Source organism: Sinohyriopsis cumingii, chromosome 6 (genome assembly GCF_028554795.1).
Source record: "Sinohyriopsis cumingii isolate HCF-2022 chromosome 6, ASM2855479v2, whole genome shotgun sequence".
NCBI lineage: Eukaryota > Metazoa > Mollusca > Bivalvia > Unionida > Unionidae > Sinohyriopsis > Sinohyriopsis cumingii.
The window spans coordinates 114,957,616-114,978,341 of NC_142966.1; the positions used below are offsets into that span (position 1 = coordinate 114,957,616).

General features: G+C 36.0%; 1 protein-coding gene and 1 long non-coding RNA gene across 2 annotated transcripts in view; one reads left to right on the plus strand and one right to left on the minus strand.

Moving 5' to 3' along the window:
* Positions 1-20,726, minus strand: part of LOC149797775 (uncharacterized) — a 255,380-nt gene that overhangs the window by 109,765 nt on the left and 124,889 nt on the right. The gene's annotated exons all lie outside the window — the stretch shown is intronic.
* LOC149797777 (uncharacterized) lies at positions 2,857-18,896 on the plus strand. Its single transcript, XR_016421882.1, has 2 exons — positions 2,857-2,985; positions 18,624-18,896. It is a non-coding gene; the product is annotated as an uncharacterized LOC149797777 (long non-coding RNA).

The window sequence follows — 20,726 nt, forward strand, 5'->3', positions numbered from 1 at the left end:
TCTTGGCCTCGATCCTCAGATCTGTTTTGAACAACATGCATAAAGCGATCTTCGCGCTTTGGTCGAACATCAGTACTAGGTGGACCTTGTTAATGCGTATTACCAAGCTTTTGTAAATCTGGGGGTTGCGGTAGTGGCCAACATATGGATTTCTGCTACGCAGGATCGGGAAGAGCCTGACACACTTAGCGAACTTACCCCCAGTTCGCTCACAAAAATGCGCAGGCACTCGCTTAGCTAATCGTATGGGTGGAAGGCGCCCCTCTTCCAATTTCTCGCAGCCACTCATATATTCCTACAGGCATACTCACTTTTCACGAGCAGGTCAATATCGCACTGGCTGACATGGACAGTGACACGAAACGCTTCGCGCAGTACGTATGTCACCAACTACATGCTACTAATCACGAGTTGTCGACTATCCATACATCTCAGATCACCAGTGGTGAAGGACGGTAGCTTTAGGTTACACGCGTTATGTGCTAGGTCCAGGAACATGGGAATGGTCTCTGAATCGTATTGCCAATAGCGTTTTGTAAAAGTGGCAGGTATCAATCACGCTCAGGTCAATCTCTTCGCCGAGTGTTGTCACCGCGAATTTCCAATATTTGAGGCTGGAATGTTTGGACAAAGAAGGCCACTGGATCTTCACCAGCGTTGAACACGGATCATCGCTTCACACAACCACACAATACATGTCGCACTGAACTTGTTCGGTAATGTTTTGTTTACAGCTGTTTTCTCGTTTTTTGGTTATGCCTTCTGCTGTCACGGTTAGCGTGTCAAAGTCAACGCAAATAATGTGCGGAACGCGCAGTTGTTTGTGATGTTTCCGGCATTGTTATACACTGAAGTTTATTGCTACGGCCTTTTGATGTCTACCTTGCAAGGCTCAATCATGTCTTCACGGTTAAATACGTGAAGCAGTGGCGTAAAATGAGCTTATTGCCTTCGAACTTGTTATTTGTGTGAACTATTCGGGCAAGATTGTTAATACATAAATAATGGATCCTTTGCGCTTCGCCTGCCTGTCCTGCGTCTTCTGTTAGTAGGAGTATGTTTATGGTTTTAGGCTTCTCACGTGTAGCATTCGATGTGTTCTAGTACGTTTTCGAGGGCTTCCTCAACAATCTGCACAGATTTCATCCTCGCGAGGCACTATGGTAACATCGCTCATAATGTATGCCGTAACCATAATTCTTTCCAACTGCACATCTGGTGCAGCATTTAACGCTGGCATACATTTCAGTACTTTAGTGGACCGTTATCTAATTTAAACGTTTTCCTCAGTCGAACGTATTGTGATATACTTTAGCAGAACGATTCGTGACAGCTCTAGCCGAGCGCCTTGTGATATATTATAGTGGGCATGCGTTGAAATAAAAACTTTTAGGGGCGGAAGAATACCTTGATTTCCGATATTTTCTAATCGGTGAAGTTCCATTAATTTTGTAAGTACTAACGTAGAAGCACATTGTCAAACCGTTTTCTTGACTTAATTTATTTTTGTTTAACTTTTTTCAACACTACACTGCAACGCTTGCGAATCCTATGCTGGGTTCTAACATCAACAATCTGTACTTCCAACACAGCGTGAAACAAATCTCGTCTTTAAAATTCTACGGCTTGAGATTTGCAGTATTTACCTACGCACCTTTTGAGATGCCCGCCTGTTTACTGTATACTATTTACCTTACAAAATTTTACGTAGTGTGTTTTATTGGTCCTCCAAGTTTCTTTGTTTGCCAAGCCATCGTTTTGCAAGTACCATTAAATTAAATATCTCCATATCCTCCACGCATGCGCTGTGTTTTTAAGTCACATTGACGTAGTTCATCGAGTGGGAATGCCTAGCATGTCACAACGGCTCCAATTATAAGGCTGAAGTTGGCTATTATTTGGCGGTCCTGATACCATCGGATCCCAGGTGCTCGATGCGAGCTTGATATTGAGGGGAAAAAACAATAATCTGAAGGAAAAAATCAGAATGACAAAAATACCTTAGATTACTCCCATGACCCGTTCTGACATAGGACCGTCTCTATCATAATATATAAGAGAGAATGTACGTAACTTCCTAATACCTCGTTCCACCCATGACTCTCGACTTCCTTCTGCTATTTCCCTCTTCAAATTCACACGTTCATACCATATGGCTTGTTTTACTCCTGAGATATTTTTCTATTCATCAAGCCATCATTGACTTTTCTGCGTTGTACCAAACTGAAGTTACGGGTTCCGAAACGTGCGATTTTCCTCGACATCAAGCTCGCGTCGTGCACCTGTGCATCTGATGCTTTATCCTTAGTGCTGGAATAGTGGGGTGGGAGTGGGGTTGTGTCAACTGGTTTTTCTGACGACTGACTATTTCTAGTTTTTGCTAGCGCGTTCAAGGCATCATCGAACTAATTGTCGGTTAAGTTTCCTTTAAAATTTAACTATTTTAGGTGTTACATTACAGATATGCTGGTAGCCTGTGATATACAACAGCAGGCATTACCTATAATAAAAACTTAATCCCGCGTACTTTTGTGACTGATTCCGATCCCGAAGGAGATGCAATGCAGAATCGTGAGAGGAAAACAAAAACTGTTTTCCCCTGCTAATCTAAAACCGCTATAGTACACAAGCGCGGGAAAAAAAAAGTTTTTTTCCTTTTTTTTTATCTAAAATTCTAAATTACTACAATAGTGTTCTGATTGTAAACTTTAGAAGCGACGAAAGTTCTTGTTGAAAATAAAGATAGTTCAGTTACCACCATTGATCGCCTATTATTAGACTTCGAGTGTGAACAGAAGAACCGCTCCTTTCAGATAACAGATTAGCCCTTCATATTAATCGATAAACAATGTGCCTACATGATTAGCGTTACCTCAGCGCACTGATATAAATTACATTCATTCTCATGTGTTTGCAGACAATGCGTTGTCTGAGGCTGAGGCTGCTACGGCATTTGTGGAGAAAATTGTACATACAGAAATTAAGGTGAGTCTAGTCTGGTCGTTTACAAACTCAATCCCAGCACTATTTAATCGTTCTCAAAGGTGCCGTTTGAGATTCTACAAGCGCAGCTCCGCCTCGCAAACACCCCCTCCCCCCCCCTTTCTCTCTCTCTCTCTCTCTCTCTCTCACACACACACACACACACACACAAACACCCATACGCCCCTCCACAATGTACACGTTCTGCTAAAAATGGTCTCACTGTAGCAGTAGATGTTGAGAGCTGTCACAGAGTATGCACAGTACTGTTGGCCCTTAAGCTTGACTTCTCTATAACAGTCACCTTCAGATTACACAAGTAAAAAATGTCCTGTCAGTACCCTCAGAATGTCTCGTACATTTCAGTATCTTGATTCTAAGCGCGATTAAATCCGGTCTCTGCATCTGGGAATTGTAACAAATACAAATTCCTAACTTGTAGCGGCCAATGATCATGTAAGGGAGGCAACTTGCGATTGGACTAACGTGTCCTATTACAGCAACGTTATGCATTCATTGTGTGTCATTATACAAATTATAATTCTTGACCTTAGTGTGCAGATTTTTCATAGGTATTTACAAAATGACAAAGAAACAAAATGATATGTTGTGCAGAACTGCAATTATCTTACAGCCTCTTGAATTTGTCCATAATGATATAGGAGTTCTTAAAAAGAGTAGCAGGTGCGATTACCAAGCTGGCTAGGATGTCGTTCTCTGTTCTTAGGTAATTAATAAGGATTCATGTAAAGAAAAAGAAAAAAAAACACCATAGCATGCAGTTTGAACCCGGTCAAACTAAAAAATTATGTGGAAGTCATGACCATATGCTCGTTATAAATGGAATCACATTATACTGAGTTACTTTATATTAAGGGAGTACTATAGTGTGACGAGTTTCGGCTAATACGATGTGGGTACACACTGTGTACATACCAGTACTCTGCAATAAATTATTTAAAAGTTCTGCACTTGTAAAAGAGCCTCATCAAGTGTTATGTACACAGTCCAGTATCTAACAAAATATGACAATACTGTTTGCGATTTTAGGATATAAGTAAGTTACATGACAGGAATGTCGGTATCTTCGAAAATGTTGAAACTTAATATGTAAAATAACGGTAAAAGACAATCTATAAGACTAGCGCTTAAATAAAGCATGTCTTATACAATTAAAGCACAAACATACCATTGCGCCATCTCACCGTACCCCATCCATTTTCAAGTCAAAAATTGGAATGAAAATGACAGTATTGCATAGTGACACTTTAAACAAACGTTCTGTACTTCTTTGATTGATATAGTTGTGTTTAATTCAACAAAAAAACCGGTGGTGACGCATCTAGAAATAACTTATTTCTTTATTGCCAACGCAATTTTGTATTACCCGCCACTGCGAATTTCTTCTTCACCTGTATCGGACATTCAAAGGTACGTGCCTTGTATGGCGTGCGGAGCATCACGGTAGGCCAGGGGACCAGGACTGACCAGTATGCAGTTATGCAGATATTGTACTTTGTCTTAAGAACCCGTTTCGTGAGAGGCGGGAAACTCAATTTAACAGAATTTAAAAAACCTCTCTGGTCTTCTGTCTGTCAGTTATTGTTGTTGTTTAAGGTATAGCTCCATTCTTCAGCACATGATAGGCTATTTATGGCGGACAGGAGGAAGAAAACGGGAAATTCCAGGTAAGAACCACTGACCCACGGGAAGCTACTGGCAGCTTTCTCATATACCCATACTGGCCGAGCAAGTGACTCGAACCTACGTGGACAGAGGTGACATGGCAATGATCAGCAAGTACGAGCGATGCAGACAAATATGCCACATGGAGCCAGTCTTTACTTACATAATTTACTTGATAAAAAAAAACCAGAACGATGTAAAATCTGAAAAATTAGCTGATCATAAGTCTCGTGGAATAAGTGGGTAGACCATAATTAATAGATTAATTAATTAATGTATGTATGTATGTATGTATGTATGTATGTATGGATGGATGTATGTATGTATGTATGTATGTATGTATGTATGTATGTATGTATGTATGTATGTATGTATGCATGTATGTATGTATGTATATGTATGTATGTATGTGTGTGTATGTGTGTGTGGGCGCGAGCGTGTGCATATGTAGTTAGGTAGGTGGGTAAATTAAACGTCACAAGGTCACGTAGGCATTCAACACCAATTATTTCAATAATAAGTCTCATTTTTTTAGAATTTGATTTTTGGGATCCTCATGCATCCATATTCCTTTGGAAGATCACTATTTACACGCCCTGAGAAGTACATATGTCAAAGTCAGTGTTAAAATGGATGCAATAACCCTAAAGGTGTGATCAAGTACATTCCGGATTGAATATCGCGCGCTGTGATGTCACAATGAAAGCTATGCATTTTGATAAACAAACTCGTACTACCGAATATTGTGAAGAGCAGATTCACCGTCTTCTTTTCTTGATTCGGTTAGGGACCTATCCACCACTGTGAAAGTCTATAGCGATCGATAATTTTAGTCTGGAAGTTTCTTGATGACAGTTAAGGTGCAGAACATTCAATATTCAGGATTTAATAGATTTTTGTTAAACAACATTAGTATTATTTTTAAAACAACAATTTACACTTAATTAAAGATGAGTAAATGACCTGTATGACTTTTACAATAGGTAAGTGGATAGTAAAGTAGGTAGATTTTATGGATAACATGCGTCCTCAGTCTTACTGAAAGAAAGAAACTATTTCCAAAAGCAGCAGTGTTTTTGTTGTAGAAACGATCGTAATATATCAGTCAATTATTAGATAGAGATGTCGATATTACATCTTTGAGTCTCAGTTAACATGATTATAACATGTTAACTCTTTCTACACATGAAAAAGCACATATAACAAATTCAGTAGCAACCACGCTTGATCACATGACCAGATCATCTGATTACCTAATACACAAGTATCAGATACTAGTCAATTTCCATAACTAAACTGCAGTATTGTGGAGTGAGGTGGAGATCTTACGATATAGTTGAAGCTAGACTAGAAATACACAGGCGTGGTCAAAATGACTGACGCTACAATTCGATCTTTTATATCTGATTTGTGTCACAAACAAATATATGTAAAAAAAATAATCGAACCATGTTTTTGTCCCTACAACTAGCATTGATACTTCCAAAATTCAATGATACCTCTCAACTAAGGAATTCCAATTTCTTTAAAATGTCATACAAATTTGTCTATTCTACTATCCAATTTGTACAGTGGTCCAGACATGTTACTGTGCTGAAAAAACAACAACTTCCGCCACTTTTAAAAACAAAATCTGTCGTGCCTTTAACATCATTAAATATCCCACCTGTCGACAAGTCTCGCCCTTGATGAATCTCTTCCATAATTACCATCTGTCGACATGACTTGCTCCTTTGGCATCGGTTTTGGCAATAAATGGACACATTTTTATGTTACTGTCTATAGCTCAAAGGATACATATTTTCGGTTCATCTATATTTGCTTACAAAGGTATTCAATCGATACCTAACACTGCAAAAGTCTTCAGTAGAAAGCGACTGAACTTCAACAAAGCAATGTCAATAATCTATATTTCTGTTTTGTATAAAGTATACAAAGAATTTTGCAAACCCTCTTCAAAACGTCCTTTCGTTGTGTTTAAGTTACGGACAGGTGATATTTTATATTTTTAAACTGGGTTTTGTTCAGTTGTGTGGTTAAACACGAACATGGCAGCGTCGTTAATAGCCCTATTTTCACAATACCTCTTGAATCAGAACTCTTGTTAGATTAGTATGGAACATGAAGTTTTAAAAAGAATAAATTTTTTTAATTAAAAATGAAAAAAGATAAAAGGTCCTGGGAAATTCTTAAATAAATAAGTGCATGGCATGGGAGAAACGTATCAAACTTCTCATTGTGTTAAAATCGTGTATCAGTACGAGAGCAACTGAACGGACCAATTGCCATCATTACAATTATATCAAAGCTTATATATATATATATATATATATATATATATATATATATATATATATATATATATATATATATATATATATATATATATATATATATATATAACACAGTTTAGCATAATGGTCTCAACCTTGAAATAAAAGGACAACATTGATAGAAATTGGAAACTGAAATATCAAAATTATGAATATACTTACATGCACAAAGCAGGTTGAATTTCAATACACTACTAACACCGTAACCGATATATCTGAAATGGTGGGAATGTTGCAAAGGTAGAGGGGACGGAAGAGTTTATGAACTGTGCCCTTGTGTGTACGTGCATAACTGCACACGGATTGCGCAACACCTACATTGGCAAAATGCCTCATGTAAAATTGCGTCATAAAAGAGAACGACGTTTTCTCATCTCCGTGCTAGAAAGACCACTCTATTAACGGAATCACATGAATCAATTTTTGTCTGACATTTTCTTTTTGTGACCCTATACTCCCCACAAAGAATCAAATGACACTTAACGTATGTAACAATTCATTAATCTAATCAATCTGTCTATCTAATATATCTATTTATCTATTTATACACGTCTTCTTTCAATCAATATTTCCCTTTTTCTATATGCATAGCTATGTTATTGTCTACATATTTCTAAACGTTAATATCCAATTTCTTGAATTCCTTCGAAATTCTGCTTCTCAATTAAACATTGGATGATAATGGGTCTCTAAGTAAAACCATTGTAAAGTTCCTCTTTATCTCTAATCATATCTCTTTGGAGTTATTCTTGGAGTTCATTTATTCCTGATTTTTCTTTGATTACATAAATCGGGGTTACTAAGGCACAGTTTATTTAGGATTGGATTTCTTATTTCTGTTAGCGGTGCAAAGAGTGCGCAAGATAATTCAGGACTGCATACCGTAGGTAACAATCTATTTGTACATATCCTGTGAGAGAGGAATATATATATATATATATATATATATATATATATATATATATATATATATATATATATATATATATATATATATATATATATATATATATATATATATATATATATATATATATATGTATGTATGTATGTATGTGTATATATATATATATATATATATATATATATATATATATATATATATATATATATATATATATATATATATATATATATATATATATATATATATATATATATAAACTGATGAAATATTAAAGATACTAAATTTCAATTTTACATGAGCGTGTACAGATGAAACTCTTGATGGCCCATCTCATTTTGCCCAGGAAGCAGTGTTGAATAGTTAAATAGTTCAATACTGATTAATGTTTTTATTTATTATTTTTATTAAATAAAAACTGTTACATGGACGAATTGTATCCTTTTTTGAAAATGCTTTGTACTGTAAAATATAACATATAAATTGCTGACACATCTTAATTTTGTTTCCTTCTTTTGTCCTTACCATTTTTTGTTGTATAGAAAAAGATGACGATATAAGCCTCTACGGCATTGTACACACGTGCACGGAATCTATTGTAAATGTTTGCCAAACCTGTATAGACAGAGTGACAGACGTTGCTCGGATCATGTACCTAATTATAGAACAAATTTTATCAACTGTCGGGTTCTTTTCCTTTTCACAGATAACCGACATATGCTTCTACTGGGTTCTTATTTTTAAGATATCTCCCATTATATTCTGCCAATTTTATCTATTTATTTATATTTTCAATTATTTAACTGTCGATATCTTTGTTTTGAGATTGTTGGATCCTTAAATAGGGCATAATTTCACTTTCTTATCGTCTTCCAGTCTCACAAAGAAATGACTCGAATTATGTGATCTCAGCATCTTTTTTTAAAAATACTAGCGTAATGTTTATATCATTGGATTAAATTAGAGAGGACACCGATTGTAAGCAATAGTATAAGGTTCATGACAATTGTATGGGATAAATTTATTGCTAATTTGCTTCTACCAGTGCTACAGGACGCAAATTTACTAATACCCATTAGGAGATATGTAAAATTTCATGTCTGGTCCCCAAGAGTAAGTAAGTTTGTATGTAAGTATGTATGTATGTATGTATGTATGTATGTATGTATGTATGTATGTATGTATGTATGTATGTATGTATGTTGTTGTTGTAGGGTTTAACGCCATTTTTTAGCACACGATGGCTATACATGGCGGCCAGTATTAATGGTGGAGGAAGAACCCGGGAAATCCCCTGAAACAACCACCGACCCTCGAGAAGCTACTGGCAAGCTTTCTCACATACCCACATTGACCGAATCCGAGACTCGAATCCAAGCAGACTGAGGTGAGATGTATGTATGTATGTATGTATGTATGTATGTATGTATGTATGTATGTATGTATGTATGTATGTATGTATGTGTAAAAGGGAGATAAGTCATTTAGTCATCCATCTCTATACATCTCTAACGAATTATGTGATGAAGAGTACACTTTACTGCTAAATAACATTAATTAAGGCGTGATTTTACTCCTGTGTAAAATTTAAAATCATGAATATTGGAAAATGTTATAAATGAACTCCAAAAACATTAAAAAGTGATTTTATTTTATACTTCAAGGATTTTATACTTTTAAAGCTTATCTTTTATTTTATATCCCATATATGTATTTTTAACAACATTACCTTTTGTGTTGTAGTATTGCATTCATGCATTTATTTGAAAAGATATTTGTTTTAAATTCTTTATCATTACATTTTTATTTTAATTTAATTGGTATTATATATCCATTAATGTATTGACGTGCCGTTAAACAAAATACATACATACATACATACATACCTACCTACATACATACATACATACATACATACATACATACATACATACATACATACATATGCACACATACATACATAATACATACATACATACATACATACATACATACATACATACATACATACGTACATATATACATACATACATGCATACATACATACATACATTCATACATACATATATACAGACAGACAGACACATACATACATACATACATACATACAGACAGACAGACACATACGTACGTACGTACATACATACATACATACAGACAGACAGGTACGTACATACATACACACATTCAGACAGACAGACACATGCGTACGTACATACATACATACACACACATACATACATACATACATTCCTATCTTACATACATACAGACAGACAGACACATACATACATAAATGCATGCATACATACAATCATAAATACATACATACATACGCACGCACGCGCACACACACACACTCATACATACATACATACATGTATACAGACAGACAGACACATACATACATACATACATACATACATACATACATACATACATACATGCACATCAAATCTGACACCGCTCCTTTGACCGTACATTGTTACATATAGGTCATCGTTTATCTCCAAAACAACTTAACCGAGTAGTAGTATCACTTTAGATTATGTTACGCAGAAGTTGAACATACTTTTAATACAAACGTTAGTTTGTATCATGTACATACTGTTTGAATGATTAATTGACTGTTGATTGATTGAGTAACTGATTACTATATCTATTAATCGACAGATTATTTCATCTATCACTTGGTTATTTTGTTTACAGAGGTAGTTTTGGACTCTATGTAGTATAGAAAAATATACAATGTCAAGAGTTTGAACCCACCCCACCCACCCCCATCCCACCCACAGTCAAACTGCTGATCCTAAACACATGAAAGAAAAATATAAATTTATCCCCACATGCGGGTGATCGGTGTTTTTACGGACTTTAATGTAATGATTGAACTATCCCAAATTACTGATCACAAGTAAGTTTGCAGAAAATGAACTACTGAGATAAAAGAGAACCATTAATGAATTAAAAGAAGAGGAGTAGGATAAGAAGAAGATGAGAGATAGAAATACTAGAAACAAATAATATGTGTGCTCCTACATAATATAAAGTTATAAGTTATCTATACTTTTATTACGAATGAATTTTAAAAATCTCCAAAGAGTCAAAAGTATTAGAAACAACTGAATTTAACCGAGCAAGCAAAGCGTTTTCCTCAATCTTTTTGCTAAGTCGATTCACAGGAATCTGAAGGGGGGAAAACTCCTTTATATTTGTTGATTGATTTTATTATGCGATTAAAGCTCGGACACCAAGTGATGAATATGTGCACTTTTTTGTAATTTGAGAGTGATTCGACCTTGAACGTTAAAATATTGTATAAAATCTTACCTTGCTTGCATCCAGTTTGTTAATGGTGTCCTGTATCCTTAAATCCAACAAATTAATGAATTCCTTTGAAGTCCGCAAATAGATTCTCTCAAGACTGCACAATTAAAACTTTCAATTTATGTTTTTTTGAAATGCGTAAGTACATCTCTTACGGCTTATCCTATGTCGTTTTTATGCGTGACGATGCATCAACGTATTAAACTTTCCTGGTTATGTTGAGCACTGAAAAGATCGTAATGTCAAAATGTAAATTCCAGAGTCAACAGTGACAGGAGCGCGGGCACCTGTGTTTTAACCTTCCCCATATCTCCGTAACAGAAGCAATGAACCCGTCTGACTCATGGTGTAGCGGAAACTACCTTAGTAGCGAGGACGAAAATGCGAGTGACATTTTCGAAAGGTTTTGCATAGTAACAAATGAGTGAGCCTCGCCGTGAAATGATCGTTTTATCTATTCCAATGTCAAGGGTAGTCCACGAACCTTTGAATATTTACGTCTAATAAAGAATTCACTTATTTAGTCGGAGGAACTATGAGATGTGCTGGTAACCTATAATGGATACCCAGCCAGCATGGTTGTTAAGGAAAAAAAAAAATCAGCAAGTCAAAATTGATTTACCGCAACCAATAGTGTTTTTATTTTCTTTCTTCTTCTTCCCTCGGCAAGGTGAAGCTTAATAATTGATAAGTGTAATTCTCTTAATTTTTCATAATTACTATAGTAATAATTAGCATTTAATTATTATAGTAATAATTAGTACTCTTAAATGCATCCGTGTGAAACGATTAAACGCAGGTGTCGCACAAATATTTCAATTTAGGAGTAAATTAAATTCCAGTTCATTCAAATATAGTATTTAGAAATCGTATTCTTTTAGAGCTTGAGAATTTGTGACGACAAATCGCAGAAACTTTTATTTTTTAACTGGTTCAGAATGATTGATAATGGAACTCAAATTTGGAATTTCGAACTCAGGTATGAATTACCTAACATCGACGTAACTTCGGAAACAACATTCAAAACATCCCCGTCTTTTTCGAACATCAGACGGTAATTAGCAGTAAATGATAATTATTTGGTAAATCGCTCGCCCCTTTTCTTGGTGTGTATATGTTTGTGCACGTGCGCGTGTGTTTATGTTTCCCAGCGAACAATGTTCAACATTGATGTCCTGTTCTTGAAATTAGTATTTGTCTATGACTGTTTGAATTCAAGATTTTGCGATATATATATATATATATATATATATATATATATATATATATATATATATATATATATATATATATATATAAACAAAAAACAAGACAAAGATAAATCAGCCTAGATCGTTTTGAAAAAACCGAGAATGACGACCATACTTTACAATTTTAGTAGTTTTGGCGGATGCATTAATGATTCAACATATTAAAAAAGGGGTGAGAAAAAAAGAGAAGAAAAACACAAACGCATTCGAAAATATTTAAATGAATGACGAAGTTCTTAATCTTTACATGTTTTAAAGAAATCTTATTACAGTTTATCTAGCTAGAGATCACAACCGATCAAGTTTACGTTTCTATTAGCGGCAAAACGTCACCAATAGTGATGACGAAGGTAAGTTGATTGAACGTCATTATTAGAGCTTGTTTCAATTTCTTAGCAGTGGTCGCTCGTTCTTATTCAACATACGACTGGATAAGGCCAAATATTTCCTAACTGAGATAATCAATAATAATAATAATAATAATAATAATAATGAGGACTTTGTATAGCGCCTACTCTTTAGAAGCTCTAAGCGCTTTACAACATTAGACAACACCTATAACATAAAAAACATATATAATGATATGATTAAAAAAACACAATGCAATTAGAACACATAAAAACATGCTGAAAATAGTTAAGGTAGGAAACATTATTAGGTCTTTAAGTTTTTTGTTCTTGCAGTCGAAATAGGTGAGTTTTAAGAGCACTCTTGAATGGGATCACTGTGTCTTTGTGTCGAAGTTCAGTGGGCAATTCATTCCACGTTGCTGGGCCCTGGTATGCAAAAGAACGCTGTCCATATGACATCGTTTTCATAGTGGGAATAATGAGTATACGATTGTCAAAAGAGGAGCATAAATATCTTGCTGGTGTGTACACATGGGTGAGGTCGGATAGGTATGCTGGACTGGAGTCCGTCAGTGAAACGTAGCACAGAGAACTAATTTTGTGTTTGATTCTGGATCGAATGGATAGCCAGTGTATGGTACAGAGCAACGGGGAGGTGTGCTCTGATATTGGTACTCTAAGGATGATCCGAGCAGCCGTGTTTTTAACTTTTTGTAGTTTCTGCAGTAGATATTGAGATGAACCAGACATAATTGAGTTACAATAGTTCAGTCTTGAAAGTACCAATGGACACACAAGTGTTTTAGTGGCATCAACTGAAAGATATTTGCGAATGAAGCTGATGCGTCTCAGCTCAAGATATGCAGCCTTGCATATGTTCATGACATGTTGGTGCAATGTGAGAGTACTGTCCAGAGTAACACCTAGGTTTCGTACTGACTGTGTGAATTTATTATTGGTGCTGCTGATATTTATTGTTTGAGGTAAAGGATGTGAATGAGAAAGTCATTGTGTTGTGATCAGAGTGGCCTCAGTTTTATCATCATTCATCTGCAGCTTGTAGCATGTCATCCATAATTTCACATCAGAAATGTACCTCTCTACACCTTGGATGGTAGCATCAGCTTCAGTTGGGTGGCTAGATTTGTATATTTGGATATCGTCAGCGTACAATTGGTGAGACACTGGATGATTATCTATGACACTTGAGAGCGGCTGAGTGTATAGAATGAAGAGAACAGGTCCAAGAACAAACCCCCGTGGAACACGACAACATAGATTAACTGGTCTGGAGTGTATTCCATTTGCAGACATAATTTGTATCATGTTGACCAAGTATGACTTGAACCACAGTAAGGCTATATCATGAATACCAAATACATGCTGGAGACGGTGAAGTAATATACCATGGTTTATTGTGTCAAATGCTGCAGACAAATCAAGGAGGGTGAGGACTGTAATCTTTCCGCTGGCCAAAGCAGAGAAAATGTCATTAACTACTTTTAGAAGAGTAGTTTCAGTACTGTGGCAAGGGAGATATGCAGAATGTACATTGCTAGAAAGACTGTTTGAATTCAGATGAGATACAAGTTGGGATAGAACAACTTTTTCTAAGATTTAAAAAAAATATAAATGGGAGATGAGAAACTGGGCGGTATTTTTTTTAAATCGTTATGGTCAAGTGTTGCTTTCTTCAGCAGAAGCTTTACAATGAAAAAAAATATAGTCTCTAAGTCTTTTTTTTACTGTGTGCTTAACAGTAGTCCTTCAAGGGGCAAAATGCAAGAAACAACATATTATAATTTTGTTGTTCCGATTCAGCAGAATAAAAGAGCTTAAAATGAATATTCCATCAATGAAAAACATACGAACAAGCAAATTAAAATTCGGATGACTGATAATTTTAAAAATTTGCGTTTTGAAGAAAAATAAAAAAAAATATATTTGACTATGCGCATTTACAAATAAACCAATAAATTAAGAAAACTTTAAGCAGAGCGTGTTCTCAAAGCAGAATTGAACATTCACCTGTTTTCATCTATATGTTGAGTGTCAGGCTTGGTCAATGTGGGTATGTGAGAAGCTTGTCACAAGCTTTCCGTGGGTCGGTCGTTCTTTCTGGGGTTTTCCCGGGTTTTTCCTTCACCATTTTATAGTGGTCGCCACGAATAACATATAAGATGCTGAAAATGCTGTTAACCCCACAACAATAACATCATCTGTATGCTTGTCCATTGTTTCTCACTGACCCTTAATGTGACCGGGTAAAGCGTATAAGCATATGGATAGTGATGTCAACCATCTCCATAAACTTCAGTTCTAGAGGCGTCGATGCTCTTTACAGGAATCGATGCCAATGACGTGTTAATTTGCAGGAGGTCATTTCCACTCACGTAACAGATCGATAATTCGATAATAGCGGTCACTGAGTATTAATATAAAAATCAATCAGGCAGTAGATAAGAACAAACCCAGATACTCTTAAACAACGGGCGAAAAGTGTTTACTTTCCTTTTCTTTTAAAGTATGTCTTTTATATGAATATCAATGATAACCATTAGAAAAAAAGAGGGCAAGTTTTCAGATATATTCACTAGCCCTATATCACAAGGAGGAGATTACAATTCAGCAACATAATGCTCGAAAAAGCTGGTGGGATTTCTTTTCGTAGGAATGGAGAGACAGAGAGAGAGAGAGAGAGAGAGAGAGAGAGAGACACAGACAGACAGACAGACAGAGAGGGTGGGTGGGGTGGGGTGGGGTTGGGTGGGTGTGACAATGCAGCCATTATTGCTCCAACTCCTGTGTCTCAATTTTCATAATGTTTCATCCCAGCAATAAAAGTTGCTTTTGGGCTACTAAATAAAGCTGTGAATACACAGATGCTGTCACGATTTCAGTTGCTCCCAGTCATCATATGCCAGCGTAAGTACCAATGGTCTCTTGCCTCTCTTGTTTGCTGCAAATCAAGGGTCGCATCATAAGATTATATGGGACTTTAAAAAAAGACACCCCCACAAGGCAAAACAACAAAACATGGTATGAATTGAAAACACTTTTTTCAACATTTGAGGTAAGTGACTTGCAGTTTACTTTTTTTTAAATTGACAATAAGATTTAGTGTATAAGTGATTGTGTGCGAAAAGCAAATGAAACACAGCTGGCTTTGCTTGTACAGAATCAATAACCTACTTATGTCATGGGAAAAGGCCCTCTATAATTACCGTTACCTCTTACATCGACTTTTTGCACCATTCTAAGCCTGGAGTGTCGGCGAGTCAATGAAATGTATTGAAATATGATAAGAGGATGTGATCGTGATAAAAAAGTTAAGCAAGGTATTAACTTTGATAAAAATCAAGTCATAAAATGCTACTCTTCGATAGTTTAATGTTCTTTAAACACCGAATATTTGAAACAGTTTAACTTAAATGTAAGTGTTTAAAGCCCAAGGGTTAGTTTTTTAAACTATTTTTAATGAATGTTTCCATTTATAAGAGTTCAAATTTTGCAGTTTGTTATATGACAGGGCATACAATGAAGCGTCGAACTGATTTTTTATTTTACGCAAAGGAAGAAAAAGACTGTTAAGCTGCAGTATTAGCTTTGAAGACCCTCTCAGTAGCGTAGCAAGAGAATCAGCCACTCCACCCCTGCACAACTTAATTTATTGGGCCCTTACGAATAAATATGTTCATGTTTCATATGAATTTTACGCACCCTCCCCCTTTGCAGTCTCGGGGTCACTCGGGCGGTTGCTATGCCACTGCTCTCTCTCTCTCTCTCTCTCTCTCTCTCTCTCTCTCTCGTTTAAATGATGAATAATGACTACAATGGTCTTTCTTTGCGACGCAACGCGCTATATATAACACTTACCTGATAGGGGCCCAATGTACAACCAGGACCCAGTCTCACAATCTTGTGTCATCAAACCTTTCAATGATGGCGCTCTCGCTTTCCTCAACAACAAAAAAATACCGGCAGCATAAGCTGGAATCTGTTACTTTTCTTGCAGAAACGCCTGTCCTTCTTTTTGTATAATTTAAAAATAAATTAAGTAAAGGAAAATAGAAAAAGTTTTAGCCATGAGGCAGCAAATGAAGCAATGCTGTTGTTAACTTGTAATTTGTTTCTCCTAAAATTCAACGCAAAAGGACTAGAATACAACTCAAAACGAGATTGCCTCGAGATCCAACGCTCTGTGCAGGCAATGGTGTTACCTATAACGTCATCCAAGGCGTAGTTTGCCTACTAGTCTCGGCGTTCACAGACCATATCTACAGAGAGATTTTGCAGATTTCAATCGCAAGAGAGAAAAAAGACCACAAAAACACTGCAAAATCTGTACCATTCTGCGGATTGTTTAAACGAAGATGTCGTATTTTCATCACGTGTCATGAATAAGTGTTAACGTCATCCAGATTATAATGTGAAAATATGTATGACGTTAAAAACGACATTATACTTATATAAAATATGATCTTTCAACAATGTTCTCGAGAGATATAAATTTTTACTTCTGTTTACCTTAAAGCCCAAATGTTGCGACAGATAAGGCCGACACTTTTTCCTATTGTGACATTGTCTCCAATTTGTTCCATGCGACCAAACGTAGTTCTGAATGTAGTTCTAACTGGTGGCGAATCACATCAGTTGCTTCTTTCTCGGCTTGAACGAAAGAGTCGAATATATTCCGAATGACTTTGTACAAACGAAATTATAAAGACAGCTCTTGCTGTTTGAAAAACACATATAGACATACATACTTTATGTGGTCATTCAGACCAAATGTATAGGGAAAACATCATTTCATAAATAGACGGAATCGATCCGGTGGCCTAAGTAGTGAGAGCGTGAATTTTCAGATGAGCATCTCGAAATGTAGCTAAAATTCCGAATTCGTGTCGAGCACGAATAATTTCAACACCATTCATATCGATATACAGACTTACCCTACTCATACAAGCTGATAAAGAGTGGCTTGTGTTCGTGCAATCCGCCATGCTGGTCCTTGACTTATGGAAGAGTTCATTTTTGGCACGCGACTAAGCTGTTATGGGAGCGATCATATGCCACATGTATGCAAACAATGTGTACTCCTTAGATAAATCATGTCGTAAACAGAAATCAAAATAAAAATTTTAATCGTTTAATGAAAACTTGACGATGCGGATTATGTCTAATCGTGGCACTCGACGGGTTCCCATAACCATTCAGTCCTGCATCAGAAACGGATGGACCAACAGCGTAATGCATGTACCCAGACCAGTCTTGTCCAGCATATATCGAATGAATGGAGATGTTCTGTATCCTGATGCAAATGGTGTCGAGATCGTTCGTATACGAAACACATTTTGATATCTTTTGCGAGGCTGATCTGTTCGATCTGTTTTACTTAGTTTCCAGAACGCTACACTGTTTCTGCGAACGTTGATTCAAACGGAACGCATGTCACACTGACTCTGTCGATTCCAGAAAAAAGATTTTGTCAAAAATTTTGCTACCAACGATGCTTGCAATAAAAAGAGTACACGCACAATAGACAATACAGTATTGGTTTTTTTGTCTCTGCTGATTTTCTTTAATGAGTGGCGCTTACTTTTTTTTAACGCTTTGATCAATTGTTTAAATCGGCTGAGATGTAAACATAATACAGAAAAGTCCGAAGTAATCGAAATATCCATGAAGTAGGATCGGGAGACGGAGTCTGAAACTCTGAGGTTGATGTTTTTAATCTGTGGATTTTATTGTGGATTCATTTGTTGATTTTTTTTTGTTTTGGATTTTTCAGGGCAAGTTGGAGATATTAGGTCAAGTCCTTGTTGTCATCCTGGGTCATGACTCTGACGAATGCCATCTGAACAAAGAGTGATTGTCAATCGTCAACTCGCCCTTTAAATTATGAGACTTGGGAAAAAAAAACAAATCAGGACAACATCCAATTAAATCTGAATTGAAGTATTTGACACTGAATTCTTTTTTTCCTAATTTTTTGCTTGCTATCAATGATCATAATGGCGCCAATCATGTTTTGAATACATTCCTAATAAAATCTTAGAAGCTTTCCATGTGCATGTCCAAACTCAAAATACTATGCCTCTTATTTTCTTTTAATTAAAATTTCAAAAGTGGCAAAATGAGTTGCAAGATTTCCTCTTACGCAAACAACTCGATAAAAAGCATGGCAAACAAAACATAATAAAAAAAATAAAAATAAACACAAACAATAAACTATTATCTGTTTTGTTTCCTAAACCCAACAAAACAAAACAATCAAACGATCAGTTTTTGAAAATGCCATGACTGTTCTCTTTTCGACTTGACAATTCATACGATATATCCCATATAGGTTACTCATTCAAGATCACGCGCACATTGTGTTTATTGGACGGGTTCAAGTATTATTTTAAAAGTAAAAAGGGCAAAATTATGTAACAGATATGTCTGACTTTGGTAATGTAACTACAATATCGCCCGTGTTGTTTTTCTTTTTAGGAGTATATAGCTTGCAATCACGCGAGAGCATATTTTCAAAGTCATTCTACGTCAAATTTCATCTGAAATTTTAATAAACTTGAAACCTGAATACGTTATTAAAGTCAATTCAACAATATTCTTCTCTCAGGTTCGCGGGATCAGTTCCATTGTAGTTGTACACGGTTTTGTTCATCGAGCGATATTTTATTTCTGTGAACAACAATTTGACGCGCTAAAATTTACATTAATGGAGAAATGTTCAGTAATCTGAATTGGATTTATACGTGTCAGGAAGTTTACTTGTCAGTATTACAGAGACGACAGCATTATAAACGAAAGAGCAAAGGAAGAGATCAAAATCCCTCTTATATAATCTCTCTCTCTCTCTCTCTCTCTCTCTCTCTCTCTCTCTCTCAATCGTTTTGCATAATTCGTACCACAAGTAGTGCACTATGCTTTCTAGTGTATTTCGCAATATCATTATTTGCTTGAGTTATAAACTGGTGCTTTCAAGAGGAGTATCGCCCATTCTATTCAACTTTCTAATAGATCAGTGCGGGCTTTCTAAAATAGGCATTAGGGTCATTAAATATGACGTCCTATAACGTTATTCCTTTGAAAACTTAACCATTCAGAAAACGATATTTATTTCGCACTCACAAGCGGGTAAATCGTGATAAAACGATCTATAATTGCATTCTCAAGCGGGAAAATCATGATAACATAAGAAATGTTTGTCCGGTTGTCAGTCCGTTACAAGGGTGGTAATTCCCCAAACCTGGGGAATCTATCTAACGAGTGGGGTTATTCTTGGCTCGCACCCTCGGGTTCAATGGTAGGTATCAAAGGTGAAATGTACAAACAATTCAATTAGAATGCCACTTTAAATATTTGCTGTGCTAACTTTATCCATGCAGTCGTAGTTGGAAGGCGTATTATAATCGTGACTAATTTTGCATTAGAACCCCTGGGTGGCTGTTGGGAGTTTGGTGTGAGTATCGGAAAAGCGGGCGAATTTGAAAATGGGGATAGGGGCTGGAATATGCATTATAAAGCATGCGGATAAGCGATGACGAGCAAATAAAGTTACTCTAGTTTCTTTATATTGTTTTCCATCAAAAACATATAGTGACCATGCGAACACAGCACATACTTACATTTTGTAGCAATTAATGTGCGTAATACGATACTCGTATTCTGCAAGTAGCCACGCTGATCTGGAAAAGCTAATGTATTACGCATTCAACAAAAATAAAAGATGATTAATTAATCTACTTAACAAATTAAAAGCATATGGGATAAAACCAAAAAATACACGAAACGCCAAAGAGATCAAGCTTTCCGTTTCACTGGTAACTATTGGACAGTTGTTGGTATCGTTGTAGACAACAGAGTACATTTGGACTTTTTGCTGGAC